General features: G+C 41.5%; 1 non-coding gene across 1 annotated transcript; it reads left to right on the top strand.

The window, feature by feature from the left end:
• Positions 1-10,263: 10,263 nt before the first annotated feature.
• Positions 10,264-10,452, top strand: LOC136327684 (U2 spliceosomal RNA). Its single transcript, XR_010729855.1, has one exon. It is a non-coding gene; the product is annotated as a U2 spliceosomal RNA (small nuclear RNA).
• The last annotated feature ends 15,671 nt before the right edge of the window (positions 10,453-26,123 follow it).

Genomic DNA, 26,123 nt, shown 5'->3' with positions numbered 1-26,123 from the left:
CCCGAGAAATATCACCTTGATCCAGCTCCCATCTGAATAAGGGAACAGAAAAGAAAGGGGAAGGGAAATAATGTAGATTCATATCTAAAACTGTCCAGCCTGGAAACTATTATGTTGAGTGAAATAAGCCAGGCAGAGAAAGAAAAATATCATATGACCTCACTCATTTGAGGAATCCAAGGAATAATGAGAACTGAGGAATGGAATTGAGACAGAGGAGGGATCAAAGGGACCAGAGGAAAAAAGGACAGAGGGAAAGGGGATGATAGGATGAGATAAACCTGAAGGGAAGGGGGGAGGGTGCTTTAGGGAGGAGGGCAAGGGAGATGTTGAGGGGAATAGGGGGGAGGGGGGATGCATCAGAGTGACCCTAGAATCTATGTAATCACAATTAATTAAATTTAAAAAAAAAGAAAAATAAATAAATAAAACTGTCCAGCCACATGGGAAACCATTGATAACACTGCTGCAGAGGAGGTAACTACACAAACTTGTTCATAACAGTGGGAGTAAGTGAAAAACATCAGAAATTCAAAAACAAAAGCCCTTTGTGGCCTTCTATGGAATGACAAGAAGGTGACTCAAGGACTTGAAAATAATGAAATAATTGCTTTCTGACGATAAAAAAGCAGAAGTCCACTAATAATAGATGGAAGCTTAGGGACTCGGTGCCACGTCTAAGAGACAAAATAGCTCAATACCAGCTAATCTTCACCCTAATCAGGTGGAAAGTGGAAGACAGCCGAGACAAACAGAACAGAAGAGGGCTCGGTCAGCCAGGGAAGATTAGAATAATGCCATCATGTATGTATGTAGGTGTGTGCAATTCTCTAGTCATCTCAAACTTCATTTTATGTAAAAATCACCCCCAAATTAAAAGTGCAGATTTGGGGGCATTGCTTCAGAGAGTCTGCTTCGATGGTTTTGAGGTCTAGAACATACCTGTCCTTTTACCCATTAGTTTCTGGGCTTGGGGACTGTGGGTCTGCCCCTGAGGGGTTTTACCTCTCGTGGGGTCTCATGTGGAGGGATAGGGCCAGCTCTGCACTGTGGCTCCACAGGGATTCCTCCTGGCCTCCGTGGGCACCAGCTGGATAATACATGCCCTAGGACTTGCAGTCCTGTACTAATTCAAATTTTAAAATTATCCAGAGAGAAATGACATGTTTACAGCCATTCATTTGCAGCTTGGCTTTTACACTGACATTGTGACAATGAGTTTAAAATTCAAGTCATGCCTTGGCCAGATAGCTCAGTTAGATAAAAGCGTTGTCCTGAAGTACAGAGTTGCCGGTTCAATCCCAAGCAGGGCACATACAGGAACAGATTGATGTTTCTATCTCTCTCCCTCTCCCTGCCTCCCTCACTAAAATCAATAAATAAAAAATTATTTTTTAATTTAATAAAAAAGAAAATAAAATTTGAGTCATGAAGCTTTTTTTTTGGACAATGTCCTCCACTTGGTTTTCAACCTGCTGTCCTTGAAATGCCCTCAGCGTGGAGATAAAAAGAGGAGTGGGTTTAGGTTCTGTCCCATGACGAGTAGTCAAAGGGTCCACATTCTCAACTGATAATCAGTCTTGTGTTTTTCCAAGTTGTGGTGAGAGTCAGGTGGACTCTCCCGTTAAATGCTGCATGTGCACATTGGAAGCATTGAATGGGGAATCTGAGAAGGCTCACCTGGGCCACGTGGCTGCCTGGGTGGCAGGTCAGGGGAAGCGGTGGCAAGCTTAAGAGGATGGAGGGACATGGCGGGATGGAATGCAGAGGAGAGCATTCGGGGAAGGGATGAGAGCTGCATCCATTGTGGCATCTCCCAACACAGGAGTAGAAAGGTGTTAGGCAGGAAGAGAGGTGGGGAGAAAATCGAATGACCAGGACGACTTCCTGTCATTAACAAAAACAGTTCGTGACCTGGGAGATGGTTTTGCTGGAGCTACAATCTCCATGAGGTCCTGCCCCTTGGACACCTCTGATCCCATAATTAACTCCGTACTGGGACAAGAGCTGGCTGACCAGCATGTGCACTTCAAGCTGGTCAAGTATTGACTTTGCAGGTCAGACGATTGGTTTTAAACACTGGCACTATGACTTAAATTCTCTAAGCCTCATTTACAATAAGGGGTAAATAGTGCCCCCACAGGGCTATTAGAAAGATGAAAGGACACAAGGATGTACAGACAATAGCACCATGCTTGCTGGATTCTGGATAAGAACAGCCTGCTCCCATCATATCTGTACTGCATCTGACAATTGCAAAAATTCTTGAACAGGTGTTCTCCAGCCCCAAGTCACCCAATAAGATAGAGAGGCAAGGAAAGGCTCATTCTAATTTAATTAAGAAAATAACTGTGACGAACACTGGATGCAGAACCAAAGGGTATAAGCGAGGGGAACCGGCCCAAGGAATCAAAACACCGAAGGCCTGGTCTTGGAAGAGAGAGCCTGCGGGCCAATTCTCGAAACCTGGGTATTTTTGCCTGGTTGTTTATAAACTCCAAACTCATACTTTGACCCGTGCGTGGCTTGGTGATGTAGAGCTAGAGCTGGACCTCCACCCAATGGCAGCTCGACGTCTTTGTGTGGTAATTAATGCCTCCCCTCCTCCTGAAATTTAATGAAGAGGTGGGAGAGGGAACCACATGCCTTCTCATGTTTCACATATCCTGGACTGATGCAGGAAGATATTAACTAAGCACTGTTTTCTCAGGGAGAATTTGAGAGTATCAATGGATTTCACGGAGCCCTGCTGATTCTTGTTCAGTGGCAGCAAGTAGCACCTAAAGCAACTGAAAAAAACATACTTTAGAAGAAAGAGTTTATGGTCAATATTTTAAGAAAATATAACTAATGATGCCAGTTATAGTATGTAATTATAATAAATATTCAAATTTAAATTTTTTATTATTTATTATGGAATTACAATCAAATAGCTGCTACTGAATATTTCTATTCCTCTTCTCCCTCCAAATTTTATATGTTGAAATCCCAAACTTCTAAGGTGGTGGTGTTTGGAAGGGAGACTGGGAGGTAACTAACTTATGAGGGTGGAGTCCTCAAGAATGGGATTTGTGGCCCTGTCTGGATAGTTCAGTTGGTTACACTGTTGCCCATTATGCCAAGGTTGTGGATTCGATCCTTGTTCAGGGCGCATATAAGAATCAGCCAATGAATGTATGTATAAGTGAAACAATGTATTGATGTTTTTTTTTCCTCTTTCTTTCTCTACCTTCCTTTCTCTCTAAAATCAAGAAGAAAATAAAATTAAATAAAAGGGGGGGGATTTGTGTCCTTATAAAGGAGACCCAGAGAGTTGTCTCATCCTTTCTGCCATGTGAGGTCACAGTGAAAAGACGACGTCCATCTGTGAACCAGGAAGCAGAACATCAGCAGACACGAGTCTGTCACGCCTTGATCTTGGACTTCCAGCCTCTGGGACTGCAGGAACTGTTGTTCACCCCACCCAATCTTTGGTACTTTTTGTTATAGTATCTTCAGTGGATTAAGAAAATAGGTTTAGCCTGACCTGTGGTGGCACAGTGGATAAAGCGTCGACCTGGAAATGCTGAGGTCGCCGGTTTGAAACCCTGGGCTTGCCTGGTCAAGGCACATATGGGAGTTGATGCTTCCAGCTCCTCCCCACCTTCTCTCTCTGTCTCTCTCTCCTCCCTCTGTCTCTCTCTCTCCCTTTCTCTCTCCTCTCTAAAGTGAATAAAAATAATTAAAAAAAATAAGAAAATAGGTTTAATTTTTTGTTTAAGTTTGAAGAGGGTCCATCTACCATGTGCTTGGTACTTTTATCTTGCTTCCTGAACGTGGTCTCCTTAGATTCTGGGCATCGTGTTGGGAGTTAGGTGTTATTAGCTCCATTCTGCAGACGAGGCAGAGTTTGAGCTTTTTGTTTGGAGTTTCATGGTGGTCAGGGCTGGGCCAGAATATGAAAGAGGAGAGGGTGTGGAGTCCATGTCCACTGTGTGTCCTTCAGTGCAGCTGAGTAATCAGGTTGGGCACCCATGTGGCCGTGGCGCTGTGGTTTAGGTGAGGGAGATGTGGGCGAGGTTCCCGGGCCAGCACCCTGTTACCTGGAAATGGTGGCAGCAATGTCCTGCCCAGGCATGAGCCTTGGAAGCTGTCCCTCTGCTCCCACATGCCCCAGCATGGTGGGCAATTGGGTTCTTACATTTCCTAGTTCATGTCTAGGCCACGAGAAAGCACAGGTCCGGTTTTTTAGAAGAAGCACACAGTCACTGGGAGACAATGAAGAGCTGGGGGAGTGAGCAGAAGTCCAGGGACTCCGCCAGGGAGAGAAGAGACAGAAACTCAAAGTGGGCCTGGACCCTTCCTTGCTGGGACCTGCATGGTCAAGTCCACTGTCGGGTTGCTGGGCTGCCCCCCAGGACCTGCGGGAACCGGGAGGTTTGTGTCTACTTGATGAATAATTCCACGTCTTTTTCTTCCTTTTCTCACTCCTTCCATCGGGGAACATCTCTCCTAGTTCTGTCCGGCTGGCAGCCTGCAGTCAATTGGAACCCCGCAGGCCTGGTTTTTCCAGTTGGACCAGAAATGCAGTCAGAGGCGCGTTAACCCCTGGGGGTCACGAGGAGAGATTTCAGAATGCTCCTTCACTAGACATATCTGCGTGCAAGCAAGGACTGAAGTTTTCAGGAACTTTGGGTTCAGGTTCCAGGGCCCCCGTTTCCAGTAGTGTCTGCCTGCCAACGAGGTGGCGCCAACCTTGGCCGGTGTCCACCTCTGTGCAGGGACTTGGTGATCTGTCCTGTGCCAACGGTCCCAGGAAATGATGAGTCTGAGGAGGCTTTGAAAAGAGAAGAAAGCATTAAACAATGCACAGAACCAAACAAAACCACAGCCCAACCCCGCAGGGACAGGTAACTGGGGGCAGGCGGGACGGGCTGGGACAGGACTGGCTTTCTTGGTATCAGCTCATTCAGGCTCTTCCCTGTGTCAACAATGGCAAAACAAACTGGCAGTTTCCACAGGACCTGGCTTTCAGCGCTGAGGGAGGTGGGGTGGTGCTTATAGGAGCCAGACCCATATTGTGTGGGGACCGAAGCTGATACGATTTGGGGGGACCTTCCTAAAGAAGTAAGATACAAAATTACAAATACACAAGCACATGAAAAGCAAACATCTATTTAAAGTGAGAACAGAAACCACAATAAATGATAAATTCTAGAAAGCTAACAGTATCACAGTGTCACAAATTCAGGAAAATAACATAGGAGTTTTATGAATTCTATAATAACTTTGTAACTACATTTTTTGGGCGCATATATTTTACTTCTTATAACAATGATTTTTAAAAAGCGTGTTTTTTTTTCATCACAGGGTGGCATGGAGAGCACGGCAGCTCTGGCTCCACGTGTCTGGAAACTTTTCTCTCTTTGTCCACCCCCAAATGCAGATGCTGGGCACTGCAGGACATATTGTGCTCATATTGTGGGGAGACACCTGGCCTGCATCCTTGCACCCCAGCTGGCACTGTGGGTGGTAGGGACATTTCTGGAAGCCATTCCCACACCTCACAGTTAACAGCAAATTACCTGCACATGACACAGACAACATAAAAATTACTCATCCCGATTGACAAGTATCCCCAACTCAGCTTCCCTTTAGCACCCATCCTAATAGGCCCGTGGCAACAGCAGCAGCACCAACAGAACTAGAATGGAGGGAAAGTAAGAGCAGAAAGCAGTCCTCTTGATGGCAGTTTAAATAACACCTTACTTTCTCAGCATTTGCAAAACGTTATGTTGTGTAAGTGCCTGCCCAGGGCTCCAAGACTGTGGTATCATTAGCTTGCAGGCAAACCCCACCTTGCGCACTGGGAAGGTCTGGAACCACTTCTGGCCCCTCTACAGGGCTGTAAAGGGCTGAACTTGCTGCTGGGGGACAGACACCAAGTCAGCGTGCACCTGCTGGTATGACCTTCACCTGGACCCCTCCAAGCTCTTCCAGCCTCTGTTTCTGCAGTTAATGGGGGGGACAGGACCAAGCAGACCCACAGTGAGTTGGGTATATAGTAGAAAGGCACTCGTAGCTCACTGTCTTTAATTATTATTGTGAAGGAACAACACTCAGGGTAATGCTCCAGGGTTTTTGGCTTGACCAGTTGGAAGTATGGAATCATTGACTGAGATGAGAAGTAGCAAGACTGTAAGGAAATAATCAGATCAGGTTTGTACAAGTTCAGTCTGCAGCGCATACCTGACGCCCAAGTAGAGACGTCAGAGTCCGGAGCTGGACAAGAGGTCTGGGCAGCAGGCCATAATCCCATCTGACTGGTGTCCGTATAGGAAGAGAACATGTGGTCCCACAGAGAGACAACAGGATTGTTCGTGCACAGATGGACAGCCATGTGCCCATATGGAAGAAGGTAGCAGGAGAACCAATCCCGCCAACACTTTATGTCTGACTCCCAGCATCCAGAACAGTGATAGAATAAATTTCTGTTGTTTAAACTGCTCGGTCTGTGGCATTTTGTCATAGCAGCCTGAGCAACCTACTACAAGTGGGGTCGTGGAAACCCATGAGACATTGTGTGTCACGGAGGGTGGGGTCAATTTTGATCATTGTGACCAGGGACTCTAAGTGTCAAGTCAGATGAGAGCTGACAACGACCTTCCTTCCAAATCTGTGTTTTGAATGTTTTCTTTTTTCCTGCAAATGCTTGCAAATAATTGAAAGGTTGCAAAATATATATATTTTGAATTGCATTTATTATTTTTATTTATTTATTTATTTAATGTATTAATCTTAGAAAAAAAGAGAAAAAGAGAGAGAGAGAGAGAGATAGGAACATTGATCTGTTCCTGTATGTGCCCTGACTGGGGATCGAACTGGCAACCTCTGCATTTTGGGATAATGCTCTAAACAACCAAGCTATCTGGCCAGGGCTAGTTCTTATTTTTAAATATTTTTATTTTTGTTTTAAATACTTTAGTTATCTCACAAACAAAATTTGTTGAAGTACCTATAAGATCTGAAAAATCTAAACTTACTAATACAGTGACTTGCAAACTATCTTAAATATTTTAATACTGTTTTTAAAAACTTAGTAAAAATTCCATCTTTCAACTGAACATTAAAGTTCTAAATCAGCTCCTCAAAACACATTAAACTGGAATCACAAGTCTAATACGTTATGCTCTTGAATAGCCTAAGTTCTTTTAAACATTACATTTTAAACATCAGTTTCATCTGAGTTATTCCTCAACTCAATGCAAATATGCTGGTACTCTTGTCTTCTCATCATCTTTACTGGGAATTTGGTTGGGTCTGTGTTCTGTGGGGCCTGAAGTCGATACAATTTGGGGGCTCTCTTTAAGAAAAAGACAAATTTATAAATATGAAATGCCCTCCAGTCTGTCAGGTCAGGGGCTCAGGCAGTCAGAGGTCCTGCAGCTTAAGCTGCTTTCATTCATTGCATGGTAACTTCAGGTTGGATCTCTGTTTCTCTTCAAAACCTCTCTTAGGGTTGTAAATGACTCATCAAAATCTTTTTCCACCATATAAGAAAAGACGCACTGGTCCATGCTACCATATAGGTGACCGTTGACAACATGATGCCAAGTAGAAGGAGCTAGTGGCAGAAGCCACATATTGTATGATTCTATTTGCATGAGAGAGCAAGTTGATTAGCCTTTGCCTAGAGTTGGGCAGGGGGGAGAGGCAGTGGGGATATATGAGTGAGAACTAAAGAGGCCAGGATTTCTTTCCAAGGTGATGAAAATGTTCACAAAGCGATTGTGATTATGGTTGCACAACTCTGAATATACCGTACTGAACATCACTGGCTTGGACACTATAAACGGGTGACTGGTATGATACATACAAGTAAAGTTGTTGACACATTTTTTTAAACTTTTTTTGAAGACTTTATATTCATTTTAGAGAGGAGAGAGAGAGAGAGAGAGAGAGAGAGAGAGAGAGAGAGAGAAGAAAGAGGAGGGGGGAGGGCCAAGAAGCATCAACTCCCATATGTGCCTTGACCAGGCAAGCCCAGGGTTTCGAACTAGCAACCCACAAATTTTTAAAATGAATAAAATTATTTAAAAAATGATATTCTAAGCAAGTTGGGATGACCTGCCTAGGCACTGAGGTCATTAACTGACCAGAGCCCACTGGGAGACCCAGCCTGTTGGTGACACTCAAGTGGCTTCCAAGCTCTGAGCATGCAAATAAAAATAAAATTTGAAGCAGAAGGTTGCAATGACTCCTGAGGACTCTACATGTGATAGGAAATCCTAAATTCTACCAGACAGAGCAAACAGGTTACTGATAAAAAGACAAAAATGAGACTGACCAGGCAGTGGTGCAGTGGATAGAGTGTCAGACTGGGATGCGGAGGACCCAGGTTCAAAACCCCAAGGTCGCCAGCTTGAGTGTGAGCTCATCTGGTTTGAGCACAGCTCACCAGCTTGAGCCCCAGGTCACTGGCTTGAGCAAGGGGTCACTCGGTCTGCTGTAGACCTCCAGTCAAGGCACATATGAGAGGGCAGTCAATGAGCAACTATAGTGACACAATGAGGAACTGATGCTTCTCATCTCTTTTCCTTCGTGTCTGTCTGTCCCACTCTCTGTCTCTGTCCAAAAAAAAAAAAAATACAAAAATGAGCAGTTATCTTTCTATCACCAATAAGACAGCAGAGGGAAGGAGCTCTCCAAAGCACAGACAAAAAAGAACTGTTGTGCCAACATCTTGTACTCGGTAATGGTGTAACTGAGAGCAAGGGAGAAAATAAAGATATTTTCAGACAATAAGAGATTAATGGAGTTTTCTACTCACATCTCTCATTAAAAAAATATTAACGGAAGAACTTGAGTAAGAAGTCAATTGAACTTGGAAAAGGCAGGTGACTCAAGAAATAATGAAGAGCATAAAAATTGACAAAAATTGCAGGAAATTAGATTTTTTATTGATGAAAAGTGCAACAGGCAGAATAATGTTCCCTCCAAAGATGCCCACGACTTCACCCTCCGACCTTGTGACTCTATGACCTGACACGGCAAAAGGGTCTTTGTAGGTGTGATTAAGGTCACAACCTGAGAAGGGAGAAGGTCCTGGATCATTCAAGTAGGGCCAACCCCATCAGGAAAGATGAGGCACTCTCCAGGGACAGGATAAGAAACAGAGGTGACCATTGCAGAAGAGTCATGGAGATGCTGGCCGGTTGGCTCAGCAGTAGTGCATCAACCTGGAGTGTGAAATTCCTGGGTTCGATTCTTGGTCAGGGTACACAGGAGAAGCAACTATCTGCTTCTCCACTCATCCTTCTTCTCTCTCTCTCTCTCTCTCTCTCTCTCTCTCTCACTTCCCCTTCTGCAGCCGTGGCTCAACTGATTTGAGCAGCCCTGAGCACTAAGGATGGCTCTGTAGAGCTTCCACCTCAGGTGCTGAAAATAGCTCGATTGTGAGCATGGCCCCAGATGAGTAAACCATTGGCCCCAGACGAAGGTTGCCGGGTGAATCCTGGTCAGGGCGCACATGGGAGTCTGACTCTCTCTCTCCCCTTCTCTCACTTAAAAAATAAAAAAGAGTCAGAGACAGGCCATACTGCTGGCTTTGGAGACAGAAGGGGACTAGGAGCCAAGAAAGACAGGCAACAGAGGCTAGACAAGACAGGGAACGGAGACTCCACTGGAATCTCCAGAAAGGGGCACAGCCCTGCTAACCCCTGAGTTTTAGACAGTGTGAGATCTGAAACTACGAGATGATAAATATGTATCATTGAACTCACCAGATTTGTAGCAATTTGTTACAGCAACAACAGAAAACAAACTAGTACAGCTAATACAACAAGCAAATGCAGTAAAAAGTACTTGCACATCTTTTGTTGCCATCAGTATTTTGTATATTACATTCAGATGGAATTGATGGCGGGGTGGGGGTGGGGGTAGATGGAAATGCAAATGCAGGAAGGAAAGAATCCACAGGAAATTCTTGTCTGTGAAAGACTGTGTTTTTCAAATGGCCAGTGGTTGATACCCAATCACTGGATTATTTGGATTCAATTGCATACGTTTTAAAGAGGATAAAACTTCTTATTTAAAATATCAGTATTGCTCTGGCCAGATAACTCAGATTTTTAGAGCATCAGCCTCATACATAAAAGTTGCCAGTTCAGTCCCTGGTCAGGGCACATATAGAAACAAATCAATGCTTCTGTCTTTCCCTTTCTCTCTCTAAAGTCAATAAATAATTTTTAAATTAAATAATAAATAAACAAAACGTCATTATTCATTGCTTCTTGGCCTTTTGGCTAAGATCAAGTGTGGGAAAATGTTCTTATCAGTTTGATATCTGATACTCCTCTATCCAAGGACAACATATGACAGGGTTTTGGAACAGGGCGATGACACAGAGGCCTGCTCCATCCACACTGCAGATGGATTTGGTATTACAGTGCCTCCAGGAGAGGTGCACCCCATCGGGGACAATAAAATAATAAAAAGTAAAATAAAAGTCAGTTCTCAAACCATGTTGGGTTTCATACTCCACCAATTAAATGTATGACAGAAATGCTTAGAAAGAGCAAGGGGGAATGTGGTCTTTCAAACATATTTTAGAAGTTAGACAAGGAAAAATTTGAAGATGACCAGTCCCAGGAACAGGTAAGAGGTGGGTCTTAAAAGTGACTCTTTAAAGATGGCTTGTAGCCGGGGTGTTTGGGCATGTCCCATCGGGGCAACCATGCCTTCAGGGAGAGGTTAGAGAACTCAGGAGAGGAGGTCTGGGAGTCCATCCTCTGGCCTGGACTGACCGGCTTAGCATCCATGATTCCTTCCCCGTCTCCGACCTGAAGCTCATCCCTACCCCTAACATGGCAGGACTCACCATGAAAACCAGAGATGCCCGGGCCACACTGGGGCCACTTAGGTCCAAGTCTCTGGGGATGGATTTTAAGCTCCCAGGTGATTCCAAGGTAAGGCCAGGTGAAAAGCCTCTGCCAGGAGATGACCTCATGGGCAAAGGGTTTGAAGGTATTATTTGGTCGCCATGTAGGTTGGTGGCCAGAGAAACAGGTGAAGTAAGTTTTTGTTAAGTGGAGCCCAACCCTGAGGTCCCCAAGTATCCTCTTCCACAATTCAGATATAGGTCCCCTCTTCTAGCTCATTCTGGGGGTGGGGGTCTGTTCCTCTCTCTGCTTCCCACATGTTGGCCCATCTATGCATAAAGTTCTCCAAGTTTGTCCCTTCTGGGGAGCTGAGGTGGGCAGAAAACAATGGGCTGTTTTTGGTTCTTACCTGGAAAACAGGCATAATTCTGTTGACTTTTGCTTTTGTACCAAACAATAGGCTACTTACTTGTAGCTTAGAAGAAATAAACTTTTGAAGCTTTCTAATGTTTTGTATGTAGTAGATAATATTGTTTGGGGGGGGGGAGAGAAACTTTCCTCTACCTTGAAGGTCCTTCTGGCTGGTTTAAATAATCAAATAAACGTGACACAGATTAGCAAAAGAAAGTTACCAGATTTACAGAAACCAGAGTCAGAGACCCCTCATGCAGGAGAGGTTCAGAGACAGAAAGGGAACACAGATATATATGACATACTGAGCTAGGGATGCAGTAAGGTATCTCGGCAGCTTCCAAGGGTCATTGCAGGACAATAAGAAGAGCAGGTACTGTGTAAACAGAAGTATGACTAGCAAATAAAAATGTCAGGAGGTTATCTCTGATAATCTCTTATCCTGGACAAAGCCTTACCTCAAGTTCTTCCAGATAATTAAAGAGAGAGACAGAAGTTTCTCTTCATCAGGAAGCTAAAATTGCCTTTACCTCAGATCAGTCTGCATACCACTGAGGCACATGGCATGTTGCAAATTTACTAAAAATACTAAAGTAGCCCAGAGTGTTCTCAATATGCCTCAATTTATAATGCTGCCTCATATCCCTGAAGATAGGGGATGCTGACTGTTAAAGGCATTTTCATACAAGAAAATCCATAAATGATGGACTCAGATTAAACAGTCCAATCTTCACCTAAAAATATAAAATGCATTTATTTTATTTACACACATTTTTAAAAATCCAATGTCGTATATAAAAATTCCAAATTCCATATCTACCATTCTGTCAATGTAAGAAATTCTAAACCTGTAAGAATTTTTATGAGTTTTTTTTAGTCAAAGTGACAATTGCTGGGAAGCAAAGTCTCAACGGATTGAGAAAATGCTCTGGAAAGTAGCATTATCACCACCTATTTTATATGTCAGAATCAAAGGGGAAGTCTTAAGGGGTTACTGAAATCCACTGATGATAGATTAGGGTGTTGGAAGAAGGCAAAGCAGAGAAATCTCTGGTTTGGATAAAATGTAAAATGAATAAACACATATTTCTTTTATATAGGTACGTCTAGGACACTTAATAGTCAACAATCAACACGATAATAATAACAATGAGGGGATTTGTGGTCTGCTGTGGTGGGGTGGTTGTGGTGAAGAAAATTACATTTCAAAGGCATGTTACTCTTACCTTCTAAAGATATGTTATCAATATGTTATTGTAGATGCAAAAAAAGACAACAGACAGGCTTCCTTAAGGTAAAGATTGACCTTTGTTAGGGAAAAACACCGCCCTAGGACATGACTACCCACCTTGAGCTGCTTTCACTTAGGAAGTTTTCATTTCAGACCATTCTGTGTTGTTACATAAGGTCTCTGAATCTGCAAGGTCACGATGCAGGCTTCCCCGGAGCTGGTCAGGTTTAGTATGTGGCCCCTTTTACATCCACACTTCGATGCAACCATTTCATTCAAACTCTACAATCACACCTGTCATCCCATTTCCTCGCCCCAGGAGCCGGCAGCCACCACGTTTGAGCTGTCTAATAGTTCTCCAGAGCCCGTTAGTGATCTCCAGTTTTGTCTAATCCAACGAACTGACTCAAGCAGGGTGTTGTCACCAGAAACTTGATCCCACATGGTTAAGTATCTATTTATACAACATGCGAATATTTTTTCTTTTTCATTCCTTTTGTGGGTGAATTTATGTAACATAGACACCCCACTGCTTTTAAGGCATTTTTAAGAGCTTATTTTTAACACCCTAGTCCTCTGAATGTGAGATTATACATCCCAGAATAATTTAATCAAGGTAAGTATTCTTTTTTTTCTTTATCTTCTGCGAGTGAGTCAATCAGGTCGCTACTCTTAGTATCCCAACCGAGCAATGACTGAGGTCATTTCAGGCTACTGTGCTTCCAGGAAAAAGAGGCTTGTTTTCGTAAAAAAAAAAAAAAAAAAAAAAAAAAAGGCAGCTGGTGTTATATTTCACAATAAACAATAAAAACATTAATTTAAAAAGCAAGTATGTGAAACTTAACATATGAGAAACTTTATAAGAACTTAAATAAAAGGCAGCCCAATCTTTTCTGGGGATGATTGGGGGGGACACTTGATTTAGAGATGTACCCAGTGACTGCGATCCCTGGGGTCTGATTTCAGGGCATCATTTGTGTTGTTTGGAGTTGGCTGTGCTTTTTAGTTGCTGATATCATGCTTACTTATAAATTCCTGTTTTGTTAGTTTTACTATTATCAGTTTAATTTGTTTGGAGTTGCTTGGTGATCTAAAGAGTAATACATCAATAGAATTTTTGAAGTAGCATTTTCTCATAACAAAACCCTAAACCGCTGGCATTTCTATGTGGGTCCCAAACCCATCCTGATCAGCAAGGCTTGGAGGGAGGCCCCATCCACAGGAGCCTGCTGTGGTGGTGACAACGTGCAGACTGAGTCCACACAGAGGAAAGCAATCACGACATTTTCTCAAGGAGAGTGTACCGAAATGATTGGTTATTTGAAATTTATAGAGCATTGTGTGTACTATCAAGTGATATGTAGAAGTTGATATTGTTCTCTAATGGAGGCATAAATAAATGTGTCTATGGGGGGGGTGGAATGTCCCTTTTCCTCTTTTAGGTTTCTGGTTGCTAAAATAATTAGAATGACATGAGACAGATCACTAGGAGAAAACAATGACATTGAATCACATATGTACACAGGGAGGTGGCATAAGAACAGGGCCTCAAGCACGAATGGGCAGTTAGGCTTCTATGCCATCTTGAGCAAAGAGAAAAAGGTGGTAGTGGGGGGGGGGTGAACTTCAAATGAGAAAACCATTTATATGGAGTTGGAAAGTAAATGTTTGGTAAACAAATATTTGCTGGGCTGTATTAACAATGAGAGGACTTTGATCAAATGGGCATTGCGAGCTTCCTCTCTGTCTCTCACAGTACATTCATATTAAACTATAGGTACTTATGCAGACAGCCCTTTCCTGGAGCAGGTTCTCTATGGAAATCCTTTAGGCCAAGGGTCCCCAAACTTTTTACACAGGGGGCCATTTCACTGTCCCTCAGACCGTTGGAGGGCCGGACTACAGAAAAAAAACTATGAACAAATCCCTATGCACACTGCACATATCTTATTTTAAAAGTAAAAAAACAAAATGGGAACAAATACAATATTTAAAATAAAGAACAAGTAAATTTAAATCAACAAACTGACCAGTATTTCAATGGGAACTATGGGCCTGCTTTTGGCGCATGAGATGGTCAATGTGCTCCTCTCACTGACCACCAATGAAAGAGGTGTCCTTTCCAGAAGTATGGCGGGGGCTGGATAAATGGCCTCAGGGGGCCACATGCGGCCCGCAGGCCGTAGTTTGGGGACCCCTGCTTTAGGCAAAATGCCAAAAGTTCTTTCTGGCCTTTTGTTTCTTTAAAATAATGAGCACAAATTAATTCTTATGCCGAAGAGACATACAGTATTTTGGGGTAACAGATTCTGTTCCCTTATAATAATATACATGTTTAGGGCGAGTTGAACTTGACTTCTACCTATTTTTTGTTTGTTTGTTTTGTTTTGTTTTTTTGTTTGTTATTGCTGTCACCAGGTTCTTTTTCTACTGCAGAATGAAAATGGGTAGAGGTTGGCAGAGGTTGTCTTTTCTCTAATTAATTTATGGAATCAAATAAAATTGTGAGCTAATTAATCTTTGACTTCTACTTTTTGATTTCTAATAGTCCAGGAGATGTGTGCGCAGTGGAGAGGCTAGTTGTGTGTGTACACATGCACATTTGTCCTTGCACAGACATATACAGATGCTCTTACATATGCATGTACACATACACACTCACATGTTGGTGCATGTTCATACATCTCACATATGTGCATGTCCACATGAATACACATAAGCATGTATGTATGCTCAAACATAAAAACACAAATGCATGCACACACACATCATGCGAACACCCATAATCCCTTGTTTTTTTTTTTAACAGTTCTCTAAGTCAAGATTCACTCAGGAACAGTGGATGAGGTTTTTTTTTTTTTATTTTTTTTAGAAAGGAGAGAGAGAGAGAGAGAAGGGGGGAGGAGCAGGAAGCATCAACTCCCATATGTGCCTTGACCAGGCAAGCCCAGGGTTTCGAACTGGCGACCTCAGCATTTCCAGGTCGATGCTTTATCCACTGCGCCACCACAGGTCAGGCAACAGTGGATAAGTTTTAAAGTTTGCTGATGACTGGAAGAGGGAAGGTAGAGAGAAGGAACAGGCATGAAGAGTCATGACGAGTTTCATATGCTCCATATATAATCACCCTTTCTCAGTTAGATGGAATTATCTGAGATGGTTCGTGTAACCTCTCATTTCTCTTCTCATGAAGAAAATGACTTAAATGATACATCTTGACACTAAAAACTGTATCAAGGTCTAGTTCTCCAGAAAGGGCAAGAGGTTGTGGCACCTGGCACTTGAAACTGTCTGCATTTGGTCCATCATGAGCGGCTCCCAAGCCTGTGACAACGGTTTCATGCTGCCACAGTCAGACTGAGTCCAGAGGAGCAGGACAAGAACTGCCCCAGAGTTGTCCTCAGCCTGGTCAGTGCCCCTACCAGGCATGGGTGTCCTCATGAGACACAAGATCTCATCCAGGCTTCAAGGCAGCACTCTGAGACATTCATTCGGACTTAGGTAAGGAACTGAGGGCATTATGTCTCTTAGTAGTAGTCTTGGATATGGGGACTTACGAAGGTTTTAAGAGCCGTTATTTTTAATAAAAAGTGTCTACTTTTTTAATTGAAAGTTATTGGGGTGACACTGATGAATTAAATTATATAGGTTTTAGGTATACAATTATATAACATCTCATCTGTATATTGCATTGTGTGTTCACCACCCAAAGGCAAGTCTCTTCCCATCACCATTTATCCCCCTTTACCCTCTTCTACCTCCTTCCTAACCCACTTTCCCTCTGGTAATCACCATACTGTTGTCTATTTCTATGAGGAGATTCTTTGCTTTGCTTTGCTTTGCTTAATCTGTTCACCTTTTTCACCCAGCTCCACAACCTACCTCCCTTCTGACAGCTGTCAGTCTGTTCTTTGTATCTATGAGTCTGTTTCTTTTTTGTTTGTTTATTTTGTTCATTAGATTCCACATATAAGTGAAATCATACAGTACTTATCTTTCTCAGACTGGTTTATTCCACTTACCACCATATAAAAAGTGTCCTCTGAACTGCAAAATTCTGTAGACTGCCAAGCAATGGTGGTAAAGGGAGTTGTCATGGAAACATATCCTGAAATCCACCATTTCATCTTCTGTCCTCTCCAGACTTAGCAGAAATGATGGTTGTCTCTGGCACTCATTATAGCAGCCCTGCAGTTGGAAGATGATTCTCAGAGCTAGAAAACCTAAACCACACACAGAAATCCTAGTTTTCTTGTTAGCAATTGGTCAGAATGCCTCGGTCAAAGCCAATCAACACATGACATTTTCCTGGTGGATGAGGATTGGCTCATCCAATGGATGGACATGTGATTGGTAATAGCCAATGAAACATCAGAAGAGGTTGGCTGGTGGCTTCTGGAAAAGATTCCTAAAAGGATGGCCCCTTTCCTTCTCATTGAACGTTAACATGAATTCACAATTACTGCTGGCAGCCATGATGACCAACAACCTTTAGGAGGAAGCTTATACTGTGATGCAGACTGGAGACAAAAATACTGTGACTATTTTTTTTCTTTCTTTAAATCAGATAAGGTCCTAGTAGATCAGGGGTCCCCAAACTTTTTACACAGGGGGCCAGTTCACTGTCCCTCAGACCGTTGGAGGGCCAGACTATAAAAAACAACTATGAACAAATCCCTATGCACACTGTACATATCTTATTTTAAAGTAAAAAAACAAAACGGGAACAAATACAATATTTAAAATAAAGAACAAGTAAATTTAAATCAACAAACTGACCAGTATTTCAATGGGAACTATGCTCCTCTCACTGACCACCAATGAAAGAGGTGCCCCTTCCGGAAGTGCGGTGGGGGCGGATAAATGGCCTCAGGGGGCCGCATGCACCGTAGTTTGGGGACCCCAGTACATTACAACTGGGATAATTCAGTAGCACTTAGTGAACTGTTTTTAAAAGGTACAGAAGAGATAAGAGCAGTGCCCACTTGGAGTTAGTATCAGTGGGGACAGCAGTTTCATCCTGGTCCCCACCTCTCAAGTCCTGAAAGGAGAGAGGAGCCTTCCAGAACATGAAGCAGAGAGGGCTGTGTGCAGGGGGCCTTCGGAGGAGGTGGACCCATCTGTAGAGGCTGCAGCGCACTACAGGGGACCCTGCAAGACAAGAGCTGGGAGAATAAATGCCCAGCCTCAGTCCCTATTCAGCTAGGAGCTCCTGTGGTTGTGCCCTATTAGCCGACTTCAGCTGGGAACCCACCCGGACAGCCTGCTGGGGCAGACAGCACAGTGGGCTGGGAGGCGGTCAGGTGAATGGAAGCTTCCCAGCACATCGAAGAGCAGCCAGACCTAGAACGGCTGGACCTGCAGCTGCACGACATGGCAAAGGTCCTCCTTTTAAAGTCACTTTGAATTGGTTTTTCGTTCCTTATTTTTTTAAAACACCCCCCATACAACCTATGCCTCACTAGGATCCTACTTCTTGTGCACATATCAGGCTTTTAGCTGCCTGCTGCTCACTAACTTATCCAGTTTTCTTAGGGTGGTTGGTAGAGCCTTTCAGGATTTTTCAGCCATCCCCTGCCCCCTTCCCCCTTGGCAGCCATCAGCTTTTTCTCTGTATCTATGGCTCTGCTCTGTTGTGTTTTGTTCAGGTTTCACATATTAGTGAAATCATATGGTATTTGCCTTTCTGACTTATTTTACTCAGCATAATACCCTCAAGATTGGTGTTTCCCAACGTGGGGCCCACGCCCCACAGGGGGGCAATTCGATAGTTAAGGGGGGCAATTTGAAAATGGACTAGACACGACTTTAACTCTTTTGCCCCGGGCCATTTAAATGCAATGCTAGATACCAATGCCAAATTTAACAAAAAATGCAATTCTTAAATAATTGCGGTAAATAATTATTAAGTATAATTTTGTTTAATGAGACCAAAATATCAACTGGGTGATTGGCGTCGTCAAGTAAACTTCGTCCTGGGTTCACCGCGGAGCATGCCGTCTGCTGCGGGGAACCCCGGACGTTTTAAAAACTCGCTAAACAACGCAGTTATTCTCACCTAATTGGCCCATCGCAACTTCTGTAGTGTTTCACATCATTCAGTTGGTGTTAATTTGAAATAAGTGTCAGTCAAAACTGTTGTAAAAGCTCGTTGATTTAATAAATATACATATATATATTGCATAGATATAATTGGTAAGTATTTGATTTTATTTTTATCAATATTAAACTCTTTATTAAGTACTTCTTGCATCGGGGCTAGAAAGCACTAATATTTTATAAATATTATTGGGGCTATAATAGTGCATGCACGACAATTTTAATTTTAGAAGCATAACTTTCCAGAAAATTTGTCAAGTGGAAAAAATATAGATACCTTTTGATTTGCGGTGGTAGTGTAGTAAATGTGTTATATACATTTAAATAAATATGAATTTTTAGTATATGTTTACTCTATGTCACATTGAATATATTTTAACACATATTTTAATATTAGTTTTTAATTGATCTTATTTTTATTATAGCCCATAGTAAAATGAGTGGTGCAAGCAAGAAAAAAACTTGTCAATATTCGGAGGAATATTTAAAATTTGGGTTCATACCCGCTGTTCACGATGAGTGGATTCCTTTTTGTCTTTTATGCCAGCAATGCTTGACCAACGAATCAATGAAACGAGGTCGTCTTGAGGCGCATTTGAAGGCGAAACATAGTGCTCATATTAATTCAGATTTAAGTTACTTTAAAACTTTAAAGAAAAATTTTGAAAAAAGAACAATATTAAAGTCTCTATTTACTGCTCATACTTCAACTAATAATCGTGTTCTTGAGGCTAGTTATCAAATTTCTTTATTCATCGCTAAAACTGGAGAAAATCACAGTATAGGAGAGAATTTAATAAAACCGTCAATATCAGCATTTCTTAAAACGGTTCTTGAAAAAGATGACAAAGATGTAAAAGCTATGCCACTCAGTAACAATTCTGTTAGCAGAAGAATAGACAAAATGAGTGAGGATATTGAAAAACAACTTATTGAAAAGCTGAAAACAAGAAAATTCTCCTTGCAAATGGATGAATCAACTTTGAGAGACAGTGAGGCAGTATTGATAACTTACATAAGATATATTGATAAAGGACATTTTGCTGAAGAAATGTTGTTCTGTAAAAGATTAGAAAGCACCACTACCTCCAAAGATATATATAATAAGCTAAAAAACTACTTAAATGTCAATGATATACCAATGAAAAATAGAACATCTTGTGCTGCAGATGGTGCTCCCAATATGATGGGCAAGAAAAATGGCTGCTTAAAATTGATGAAAAATGCGAATCCAGAAATGATTCTTGTGCATTGTGTTATTCATAGGGAAAACTTGGTAGCTAAAAACATCTCGCCTGTTCTGAATGAAGTATTACATACAGTAATAAAGTGTGTTAATGCTATTAAAGCTAGTGGCAAATGTGAGCGTCTTTTCAAGTTATTTTGTGAAGAACAAAATGAAGACCATGTGAGACTTTCACTTCATACTGAAGTAAGATGGCTATCTAAAGGAAACTGTTTGAAAAGATTTATGGAACTGTTTGATACTCTTAGTGATTTTTTAAGTGACAAACCTGAAATGAAGTATCTGTTAACAATAGATGGTAAAGCATTTGTGAGTTATTTAGCCGATATTTTTGAAAAACTAAATATATTAAATAAGCAACTTCAAGGAACAAATAAAACTCTTGTCGATGCAAAAGCAAAGATATTTGGTTTCATTACCAATATTGAGTTATGTCAGAAACATATTAACAACAAAAACTTTAAACAGTTTCATTGGCTCCAAAAATGTGAAGTAACTGATACCGCTTTACTTGTTATTGTCAATCATTTGAATATTCTATCGGCTGATTTAAAAGAAAGATTTTCTGATTTAAAACAAATTGATTTCCCAACATGGATGATGCAGCCAATGTTAGTGGATTTGTCTGATCTATCAACTATGCAGTATCAAGAAGAACTCGCAGAATTGCAAAATGATGAGTCAGTTAAAGCTTTATTTAATATCAAAGGAGCGATGGCATGGCTTTGTGAGGAAACAGAAATCAAATACCCAAATTCAACCAAATGTGCAAGAAAACTATTGCTACCGTTTCCATCTTCATTTTTAGCTGAATGTGGATTTAGTGCTGTAAATGATTTACTGGTAAAAAAAAAAAAAAAGAAATCGGCTGGATATAACACAACGTGGAGACTTGAGACTAAAGCTAACCAAATTGGAACCTAATATAAAATCTCTGTGCAGCAAGCATCAAGCGCAAGGATCACACTAAATTAAAATAATAAATTAATATAGAAAAATCAGTATTAAAATTATTTGGAATTTAAATTTCTGTTTTTTATTATATGTTTTGAAATTTTACTTACTGTGTTTTGTTAACAATTTCATAGTGATTTCTTCCTAGAACCTATCATTTATGTTTATTAAGTGAACAAATCAATTTTTTAATGTTAAAAATTATGTATGTTACATAGGGGGGGACATAAAATTTTAGAAAGGTTAAGGTTGAGCATGGCACAAAAAAGGTTGGGAAACACTGCTCTAGATCCATCATGCTGTTGCAAATGTTAAGATTTTATTGCATTTTATTGCTGACTAGTATTCTAACATAGATCTATGCTATATATCTATCATAGATATATATGTCATATTTTCTTTATCCATTCATCTATCAGTGGATACCTAGGTTGCTTCCATAACTTGTCTATCACTTACAATGCTGCAATAAACATAGGGATGCACATATCTTTTATAATTAGTGTTTTTGTTTTCTTTAAATAGAAACCCAGAAATGGACATACTGGGTCATAATACAGTTCTATTTTTAATTTTTTGAGGAACCTCCATACTGTTTTCCACAGAGGCTGCCCCTGCCTTTTTTTTTTACATCCTCACCAGCACTTGTTGTCTATTGATTTATTGATGATAGTCATTTTGACAGGCATGAGGTAATATCTTATTGTGGTTTGATTTGCATTTTTCTGAAATGCATTGAGCATTGTTTTATATGTCTGTTGGCTCGCTGTCGGAAACCGATCAACAGCTGCTGATTGACACAGTCATAGCAAAGAAGATCAACAACTGCTGGTTGACACAGTCACAGCAAAGAAGATCAACAACTGCTGGTTGACACAGTCACAGCAAAGAAAATCAACAACTGCTGGTTGGCACAGTCACAGCAAAGAAAAGGCGCAACGATACTTCCCCCTTTAACTTTTTGAATTAATTTGATTTTTTATCCCCCCTTTTCTGGGTGTGTGTGCTATCATTTTTGGCACAGGCATAATAGCACTGTGCTTTCCCTGCAGATTCATAGTAATTTCTTTGGAAATGAGACAGAGAGTGTGAGTTCCACAGAAAAGCCTGTAAGCCCCTTTACCTGGGCTCATAGACATAAGAGGCTATGATATCACTCAAAAAGGGTTAAGTTTGTGGGAGCATTCCTTCCTATTAATCATGTTAGAAAAAATAGATTGTGATTTATGAATAGGTAGGAAACAGTGACTATACACAGTAGCACGTTTCAGCTTTCATTTAATCCATTACTTTACCTCCCTAGCCTTTTCATGTGGTAGAGTAGAGAAACTTCCCTTTCTTCTCGCATACCTGACCTGCAGGTGGTGGAACACTCTGAGAAAAATAAAGTTAGAACTTCACTAGTATATGAATATAGTAGGCAAATAAAATTTGGCTAGATAATAGGATATTAGGTAGTTATTAATCAATACTGACCTTTTAGAAGTTTGCACCAATATTGTTATTGCTGCTCAAGTTATTGTATAACTATACTTAGAATGACTTACCACCTGATTTATAGCTTATAGAAGTGAATTAACTGTTGCCTAGAAATAAGTAACCATAGTAAAACAAAAACAATTATTAATCAATGTATTCTGAATACTATGTAATTGTAACTTAGTGTGTGTGTATAAAATAAAGCTAGACTAGCCATTGGCAGAGATGCCTGGCAGTGAATGCTAAAAGAATTCGGCTCTCTCACTCATTTCACGTCGACACCGTCTCTTCCTGTGGGACCCCTGGATTACCCCCGGGGCTGGACCCTGGCAGCTAGCTATACGCTCTGTTTGGAGAAATGTCTATTCATTCCTCTGCCCATTTTTAAATTAGATTGTTTGGGGGGGTTTTTTGGTATTAAGTTGTATGAGTTCCTTATATATGTTGAGTATTAACCCTTTATTATATATATCATTGGCAGACATCCTTTCCCATTTAATAAGTTATCTTTTTTTTTTTCCTGAAGTTAGAAATGGGGAGGCAGTCAGACAGACTCCTGCATGCACCCGACCAGGATCCACCCAGCACGCCCACCAGGGAGCGATGCTCTGCCCATCTGGGGTGTCACTCTGTTGCAACCAGAGCCATTCTAGCACCTGAGGCAGAGGCTTCAGTGCCATCCTCAGCACCCGGGCCAACTTTGCTCCAATGGAGCCTTGACTGTGGAAGGGGAAGAGAGAGACAGAGAGGAAGGAGAGGGGGAGGGGTGGAGAGCAGATGGGCGCTTCTCCTGTGTGCCCTGGCCGGGAATCGAACCCGGGACTCCTGCACGCCAGGCCGATGCTCTACCACTGAGCCAATCGGCCAGGGTCAGTAAGTTGTCTTTCTGTTTTAAATTTGTTTCTTTGTTTTTGTACCCCAAAGCATCCTAATATGCATACATAAAATATTTCATAGCTATTCTAGAACAAAAGTAATGTTATGGGCTAGAAATAGAATAAGAAAACTCAAAAGCTTACTGGCCTATTGGTGCCAGGCCTAGACACCAATGGCACCCTGTATGTGGCAGGAGTGTGGGACCAGCTCTCTGTAGGAAACAGAGCAGGGGCATGATCTCACTCTCACGAACATAATGCTTTGGATTGCTGTCAGTAAAGACTGTTTGACCTTGGAAGAGAGTGGAGTTAACCACAAGCTTACCAGCCATGATACTCAGGAAAAGAAAGAGGAGCCCTAAGGAAATAAAACAATAAGAGATCGCAAAATAATGTTTTAAAGCAACAGATAAAAATTAATGCTTTGAAAACATTTCCACTAAGCACAACAAATGAAAGACTGCTCCTGAGGAAATCTAAATAAAGAGCAATTATCAAAGGACTTCAATTTATTGAGTGTGATCTAAAAAGAGACAGAAGAAAAGATAATATAGTAATAGAAACACATCCACAATAGGAAACCAGGGAACAACTCAAGCAGCTATAAATCAAGAGGAAGTAGGTTTTTAATATGACTGATTGGAAATTCTGGATATTTTTTTAAAAAACTGTAAATATTGAAACAAACAAACAAAAAAAATCAGGATAAATCCTAAAGTAGACACAGTTAAAGAGAAAATCAGAAAAATAGACGCTCGTACCAAGGAATTAATGCTAACAGGACAGAGAGACAAAAGAAATGAAAAATGTGAAAAAGACTTAAACAATATGGAGAATAAAATGAGACAGTCCAACAGACATCTAACAGGAGTTCCAGGATTAGAGCCTGGATTAGAGCCTGAAAAGATCAAAATTGAGGAAAGATATTATTTTCCAAATAGAAAGAAAACACCAAGGAGCGAGCAGGGTACCTAAAAATAAACCCACAATCAGATGCATTGCAGTAAAACTTCAGAACATCAAGGACAAAGAAAATCTAAAGGCTTTAGAGATTAAAAAAAAAATAGGTAATTTACACAAAGAAACACTCAATAAACATCACACCACCCAGATGGAAAGTGGTGATTGAAAAACTTCCAAAAGGCAGAAGAAAACGACTTTCAACCTAGAATTCTGTAAACAATCAAACTATTATTGAGATTGAACATACAATAGACTGCAGAGTGTAATGCAGACTTTGATGAAAGAACTACAAAATCAGTGGCTCACAGCCTTGGATGCTCACTAAGCCACCTGGGAAAACCTTAAATCCCAGGGCCCAGACCACATTCCAGAGCCAAGTGTCAGTTCTTTTTAGTTGTCCCAGGTTATTCCAATGTCCAACCAGGGTTGAAATCACAGTTCTGCTTAAAATTTCAGGTAGAAGAAAAACCTAGGAGATTTTATCAAGAGCAAACAAATCAGCAACCTTCATCAGTTAATGTAATTGACTGTTGTTTGGGAGAGGGAAATAAATCCTCTGCAAGTCCTAGTGGTCCAGGTGAATTAGCTATGGGATCATCTAAATTCCGCTTCGTTTATTCTATCCCAAGTGAATTTTTCTTATTCATGTGTCAAGTATTTAACATCTGTTTTGAGAAAGAAGGTCAGTTCAGTCGAGTGATTTTGTGACGACCACGGGTCACAACCAGGCTGCACACTAGAAACTCCTGGGGAGTGTTTTGAATATGTTATCCTGGGAGTTCACTTCCCAAGGTTCTGCTTTATTCCATAAGGGGTAAGGCTGCAAGTCTCCCCACAGGTAGCCCAGCTTGAGGGCCACTGAGTTGGGGATTCTCTCTGCCAAGGACCCCAGGAGAAGCAGAGAAGGCAGAGCATTGAGTATGATGAACCGTCCTGGAAATCTCTTAGAAATTGTGGGTTGCTGAATCTTTTAAACAGTACAAATGTGGCTCATTTTCACAATGATGTAGACAAAGAAATTTATGCATTAATCAAATTAGTATTTTCTGAACACACTGAAAATATTCAGAGGATTTGTGGATAATTTAAAGAACCACTTGCTTATATTTCATCGGGGCCTACCTCTGCTGTTCATATCTGGAACCACCATCATGGCCGGGTAATCGTGGCTCAGAGCTCTTATCTCAGCTGTGTTCTTAGTTGGGGGACTTTGAACAAATCAGTTTATTATTTAGTGGGGTCACTTCCTTAAGAGTTAAGTGGCAAGCCTGTCCAATCCCTGTGTCTGTGTGGTTATAGATTAATTTGGTACTGAGTTCTCGGGAAGGCACTGGGTAGTTAAAGAGGATAAGGTGGCCGCCTGAGCCTTGTGACCTTTGTCCAAGGACTTCCCTTTATTCATTCCCACATTTCCACAGAACCCCTGCAGCCTCTTGCCCGAGATAAGCGGGTCCAGGGTGAGGAAGAGAGAATTTCTTCCCTGAAACTTGAACTCTGTCTCAAATGACCATTCTTGGAACAGGTAACGCTCACGTCACTGCCTAGGAAATCAGACAAGGACACCACATAGTCTGGAAGGCAAGCTCATAAGAGGGTGTTTTTATAGGGGCACTCAAATCAAGGCGTTTATTAACACAGCTCTCCTCACCAATGGCATCACTGGGCTGTGGTGATACCTTGTCACTAAAATAAGAGCTAGTTAACTTTTGAAGGGTTTTCACACCTTCATAGGCATGGAAATCCCTCAAGCACGGGATGTACATTGTAGACCTCCTGGGTCTACTCTCAGGGGCTATCAGTGGGTCTGGGGCAGGGCCTAGAATCAGCATTTTAAGCCACAGTCGTGCTTTGAGGAACAGCACACCATTCCCTGCAGGTGTACTTGTTTCCTCCTGCTTCAGCAGACTTTCTCCTCCCCCTTCCTCCTGTGGTCCTGTGAGTCTTCTGATGCCTACATCCTCTGAGCAAGGGTCACTTCTCCAGTGCCCTGAAATCCACCACACAGG

This window comes from Saccopteryx bilineata, chromosome 2, assembly GCF_036850765.1.
Source record: "Saccopteryx bilineata isolate mSacBil1 chromosome 2, mSacBil1_pri_phased_curated, whole genome shotgun sequence".
Taxonomy (NCBI): domain Eukaryota; kingdom Metazoa; phylum Chordata; class Mammalia; order Chiroptera; family Emballonuridae; genus Saccopteryx; species Saccopteryx bilineata.
The sequence above is the reverse complement of the archived record's forward strand: the minus strand, read 5'-3'. Positions and strand labels throughout refer to the sequence as shown.